Consider the following 6,048-nt stretch of genomic DNA (forward strand, 5'->3'; position numbering starts at 1 on the left):
TTTTTACCCCTTTTTCTCCCCAATTTCGTGGTATCCAATTGTTGTAGTAGCTACTATCTTGTCTCATCGCTACAACTCCCGTACGGCCTCGGGAGAGACGAAGGTTGAAAGTCATGCGTCCTCCGATACACAACCCAACCAAGCCGCACTGCTTCTTAACACAGCACGCATCCAACCCGGAAGCCAGCCGGAGGAAGAAACGTCGGAGGAAACACTGTGCACTTGGCCACCTTGGTTAGCGCGCACTGCGCCCGGCCCGCCACAGGAGTCGCTGGTGCACGATGAGATAAGGACATCCCTACCGACCAAGCCCTCAAGCCCTAACCCGGACGACGCTGGGCCAATTGTGCGTCGCCCCACGGACCGTTACAACAGAGCCTGGGCGCGAACCCAGAGTCTCTGATGGCACAGCTGGCGCTGCAGTACAGCGCCCTTAACCACTGCGCCACCCGGGAGGCCGATGAGGACTTTATTACTTTATGTTTATAGATTCTTCCTACTCTTCTTCTTTTATATATCAATACCGAATAACTTATTCTCAGTTAGTTATTATGCTCGTCAGCTAGTAGTCACTGGGAAACTAGTATTGCTATATGCATTGACTTGTCCAAAGATATATTATTGTCCACACAATGAAATATTCTTTAGTGCAATCACTTTAACCTATAACCAGGGTCACTTTCTGTCCAGTGAGAGTGTCAAAGGCGTTTGCTCTCCAGATCGTTAATCTGGCCTAGTTGTCAAAGTTTCAAGCTTTTATTAAAACTTCTTAAGGATGATGCGGAATTTTATCCCAGTGCAGGAACACCAACGGGCGGAAATTTCAGAGCGCCACCTTTTCGATAAAACTCAAACTTTCATTAAAACACACATGCAAGGTACTGAATTAAAGCTACACTTGTTGTGAATCTAGCCACCAAGTCAGATTTGTAAAATGCTTTTCGGCGAAAGCATGAGAAGCTATTATCTGATAGCATGCACCCCCCCCCAAAATACCAGCACGCCACATAAACAACAGATTTTGCGGTAGCCGGCGCTACCCAAAACGCAGAAATGAAATATAAAACATTCATTACCTTGGACGAGCTTCTTTGTTGGCACTCCTATATGTCCAATAAACATCACAATTGGGTCTTTTTCCCGATTAAATCCGTCATTGTATACCCAAAATGTAATTTGCTGAAGGCCAGTCTGATCCTGGAAAATGCCCCTTTACAAGACGCAACGTCACTTTTTAAAATTACAAATGTTGCCTATAAACTTTTACAAATCACTTCAAACGACTTTTCTAAACCAACTTTAGGTATTAATAAACGTTAATAATCTATCGAATTGATCACGGGGCGATCTGTATTCGATAGCAGCAAGTCTGGAAATCGTCCATGTTTTCAATTTCACAACATCCTGTGGTGCGCCTCAAGACAGGAGGGGCCTATTCGTGATGTAACCAAGGATAAAGCAGACATGAAATGCCAGTATTGGCGACATCGTGTGGAAGCTGTAGGCGTTTACAGGGGATCCTCATTTATTTTCTGACGCCTTAAACAATACATTGAATGGCGGACTAATATTTATTTTGTGTTTTTGGTAAACAGTTTTACCAGGGATTTTTACTCCTAAACACGTTCTGTTATAGCCACAGCCGTGATTTAACCAGTTTTAGAAACTTCAGAGTGTTTTCTATCCACACATACTAATCATATGCATATACTATATTCCTGGCATGAGTAGCAGGACTTTGAAATGTTGCGCGATTTTTAACAAAAAGCTGCGAAAATTCGCATCATCCCTAACAGGTTTTAAGTCACTCTGTTTTTTGTCTTATACACATCATTACAATTCAATGGTTATACAGTTTCTCAATACAACAATAATGCTCAATCAATCCTTAATGCGCTATACTATGCCAGATATTGCAAATATAATTCGCTCAAAACACTTATTATAACTCTTAAACAAAGCAAACACCCATATATTTACCTTGACGGTCTATTCCCTTGGTCCTTCCCCTGGTCTCTATAAGAGTAGTAATATTTTGGCCTCCGCTGTTTATACTACTATAATCTTCTTATTTAGTCCGAATTTCCTATGTTTACAATTTTTACTGCCTACTGTTTAGATATTGATTTCCTTTTGTCGACCCTTGGCTTTTCAATCTTGCCAAACTGCAATTGTCACTGACACACCAAAGATGGAACTTGTTGCTCCCAAGAGTTCTCTACGCCTCGCTCTGTTGAGGGGTGAAGTTCTCTCTGGCGCTGTTGAGGGGTGAAGTTCTCTCTGGCGTTGTTGAGGGGTGAAGTTCTCTCTGGCCTGTTGAAGGGTGAAGTTCTCTCTGGCCTGTTGAGGGGTGAAGTTCTCTCCTGCCCTGTTGAGGGGTGAAGTTCTCTCTGGCCTGTTGAAGGGTGAAGTTCTCTCTCGCCCTGTTGAGGGGTGAAGTTCTCTCTGGCCTGTTGAAGGGTAAAGTTCTCTCTCGCCCTGTTGAGGGGTGAAGTTCTCTCTGGCCTGTTGAAGGGTAAAGTTCTCTCTCGCCCTGTTGAGGGGTGAAGTTCTCTCTGGCCTGTTGAAGGGTAAAGTTCTCTCTCGCCCTGTTGAGGGGTGAAGTTCTCTCTCGCCCTGTTGAGGGGTAAAGTTCTCTCTCGCCCTGTTGAGGGGTGAAGTTCTCTCTCGCCCTGTTGAGGGGTGAAGTTCTCTCTCGCCCTGTTGAGGGGTGAAGTTCTCTCTCGCCCTGTTGAGGGGTGAAGTTCTCTCTGGCCTGTTGAGGGGTGAAGTTCTCTCTGCCCTGTTGAGGGGTAAAGTTCTCTCTCGCCCTGTTGAGGGGTGAAGTTCTCTCTCGCCCTGTTGAGGGGTAAAGTTCTCTCTCGCCCTGTTGAGGGGTGAAGTTCTCTCTGGCCTGTTGAGGGGTGAAGTTCTCTCTGCCCTGTTGAGGGGTAAAGTTCTCTCTCGCCCTGTTGAGGGGTGAAGTTCTCTCTCGCCCTGTTGAGGGGTAAAGTTCTCTCTCGCCCTGTTGAGGGGTGAAGTTCTCTCTCGCCCTGTTGAGGGGTGAAGTTCTCTCTGCCCTGTTGAAGGGTGAAGTTCTCTCTGGCCTGTTGAGGGGTGAAGTTCTCTCTGGCCTGTTGAGGGGTGAAGTTCTCTCTCGCCCTGTTGAAGGGTAAAGTTCTCTCTCTGCCCTGTTGAGGGGTGAAGTTCTCTCTGGCCTGTTGAAGGGTGAAGTTCTCTCTCGCCCTGTTGAGGGGTGAAGTTCTCTCTGCCCTGTTGAAGGGTGAAGTTCTCTCTGGCCTGTTGAGGGGTGAAGTTCTCTCTGGCCTGTTGAGGGGTGAAGTTCTCTCTGGCCTGTTGAGGGGTGAAGTTCTCTCTGGCCTGTTGAGGGGTGAAGTTCTCTCTCGCCCTGTTGAAGGGTAAAGTTCTCTCTGGCCTGTTGAGGGGTGAAGTTCTCTCTGGCCTGTTGAGGGGTGAAGTTCTCTCTCGCCCTGTTGAAGGGTAAAGTTCTCTCTGGCCTGTTGAGGGGTGAAGTTCTCTCTGGCCTGTTGAGGGGTGAAGTTCTCTCTCGCCCTGTTGAAGGGTAAAGTTCTCTCTGGCCTGTTGAGGGGTGAAGTTCTCTCTCTGGCCTGTTGAAAGGTAAAGTTCTCTCTGGCCTGTTGAAGGGTAAAGTTCTCTCTCACCCTGTTGAAGGGTGAAGTTCTCTCTGGCCTGTTGAAGGGTAAAGTTCTCTCTGGCCTGTTGAAGGGTGAAGTTCTCTCCTGCCCTGTTGAGGGGTAAAGTTCTCTCTCGCCCTGTTGAGGGGTGAAGTTCTCTCTGCCCTGTTGAAGGGTGAAGTTCTCTCTGGCCTGTTGAGGGGTGAAGTTCTCTCTGGCCTGTTGAGGGGTGAAGTTCTCTCTCGCCCTGTTGAAGGGTAAAGTTCTCTCTCTGCCCTGTTGAGGGGTGAAGTTCTCTCTGGCCTGTTGAAGGGTGAAGTTCTCTCTCGCCCTGTTGAGGGGTGAAGTTCTCTCTGCCCTGTTGAAGGGTGAAGTTCTCTCTGGCCTGTTGAGGGGTGAAGTTCTCTCTGGCCTGTTGAGGGGTGAAGTTCTCTCTGGCCTGTTGAGGGGTGAAGTTCTCTCTGGCCTGTTGAGGGGTGAAGTTCTCTCTCGCCCTGTTGAAGGGTAAAGTTCTCTCTGGCCTGTTGAGGGGTGAAGTTCTCTCTGGCCTGTTGAGGGGTGAAGTTCTCTCTCGCCCTGTTGAAGGGTGAAGTTCTCTCTGGCCTGTTGAGGGGTGAAGTTCTCTCTGGCCTGTTGAAGGGTGAAGTTCTCTCTGGCCTGTTGAAGGGTGAAGTTCTCTCTGGCCTGTTGAAGGGTGAAGTTCTCTCTGGCCTGTTGAAGGGTGAAGTTCTCTCTGGCCTGTTGAAGGGTAAAGTTCTCTCTCGCCCTGTTGAGGGGTGAAGTTCTCTCTTTCACAACTTTGTTCTCTTATTCTTGTGGTGTGAGCTTCCAGTGTACAATACAATATCTTAAGATATACCAGTCGATAGTTTGCTCGTGCCTTGAGATCAAAGTAGTCAATACAAACAGAGTATAGTAAAAGTAATTTACCTGGTCTGATGATTCTCTATGATGTCCAAATCATATGGGTAGAGGATCATGCCTTGGCACTGATCTCTCCTCCTTTTATACCTCTTTTAGACACTCAGTTTGGGGGAAGATGTTCGGGAGTGCAATCTATCTTAAACCTCTAGTGACTCCCCATCCCGCATGCGGGAGCGTAATCATCGCCTGACACTAATTAGCATAACGCAACGGACATAAATATTCCTAGAAAATATTCCTATTCGTGAAAATCACAAATTAAAATATATTGAGACACAGCTTAGCCTTTTGTTAATCACCCTGTCATCTCAGATTTTCGAAATATGCTTTTGTGTAAGTTTATCGATAGCCTAGCATAGCATTTTGTCCAGCTAGCAGCAGGTAACTTGGTCACGGAAATCAGAAAAGCAATCAAATTAAATCGTTTACCTTTGATGAGCTTCTGATGTTTTCACTCACGAGACTCCCAGTTAGATAGCAAATGTTCATTTTTTCCCAAAATATTATTTTTGTAGGCAAAATAGCTCCATTTGTTCTTCAAGTTTGGCTGAGAAATCGCCCGGAAATTGCAGTCACGAAAACTGAGAAAAATATTCCAAATTAGCTACATATATCGACAAGAAACATGGCAAACGTTGTTTATAATCAATCCTCAAGGTGTTTTTCAAATATCTATTAGATAATATATCCACCGGACAATTACTTTTTCAGTAGGACCGATTGGAGTAATGGCTACCTCTGTATTTTACGCGAGAATCTCTCTGGGAGCATCAGGTGACCAGTTGCGCAATGTAGCCGCTTACGGTTATTCTTCAACATAAATGCGTAAAACTACGTCACAATGCTGTAGATACCTTGGAGAATACGGAGAAAGAGTAAACTGGTTGATAGCCCATTCACTGCTCAATAGGGACGCATTGGAACGCAGCGCTTTCAAAACATGAGGCACTTCCGGATTGGATTTTTCTCAGGCTTTCGCCTGCAATATCAGTTCTGTTATACTCACAGACAATATTTTTACAGTTTTGGAAACTTGAGTGTTTTCTATCCTAAGCTGTCAATTATATGCATATTCTAGCATCTTGTTCATTTTTCCAAAAATGAAAATACTGCCCACTAGTCACAAAAGGTTGGTTAACACTAAGTGTTACACTGGTGTTGCAGTCAAAAAAGCAGCATAACTTGATTGATAGCCTGAAAAATGGTAGCTCGTTATGAGGTAAGGAGATGTGGAACCTATCTAGCTAAAGCAAACTTCAAAAAAAAAATAGCTAGGAATCAATAAGTTGCAGATCTTGATAAAAAAATTAACACACACACCCACCGGAAAACCATGCCAGCACATCAAACGCTGTGTCTTTGCTCCATGGCGCACCTTGGAATACCCCCTGACAGGGGAGGGAAATCAGTCAGTTTATGATAAAACGCGAGTTTTAAAAATGTAATACACGGCCAATCTAAAAGGGACACGTGCTCTTGTTCCCCCAAT

Source organism: Oncorhynchus clarkii, chromosome 3, assembly GCF_045791955.1.
Source record: "Oncorhynchus clarkii lewisi isolate Uvic-CL-2024 chromosome 3, UVic_Ocla_1.0, whole genome shotgun sequence".
NCBI lineage: Eukaryota > Metazoa > Chordata > Actinopteri > Salmoniformes > Salmonidae > Oncorhynchus > Oncorhynchus clarkii.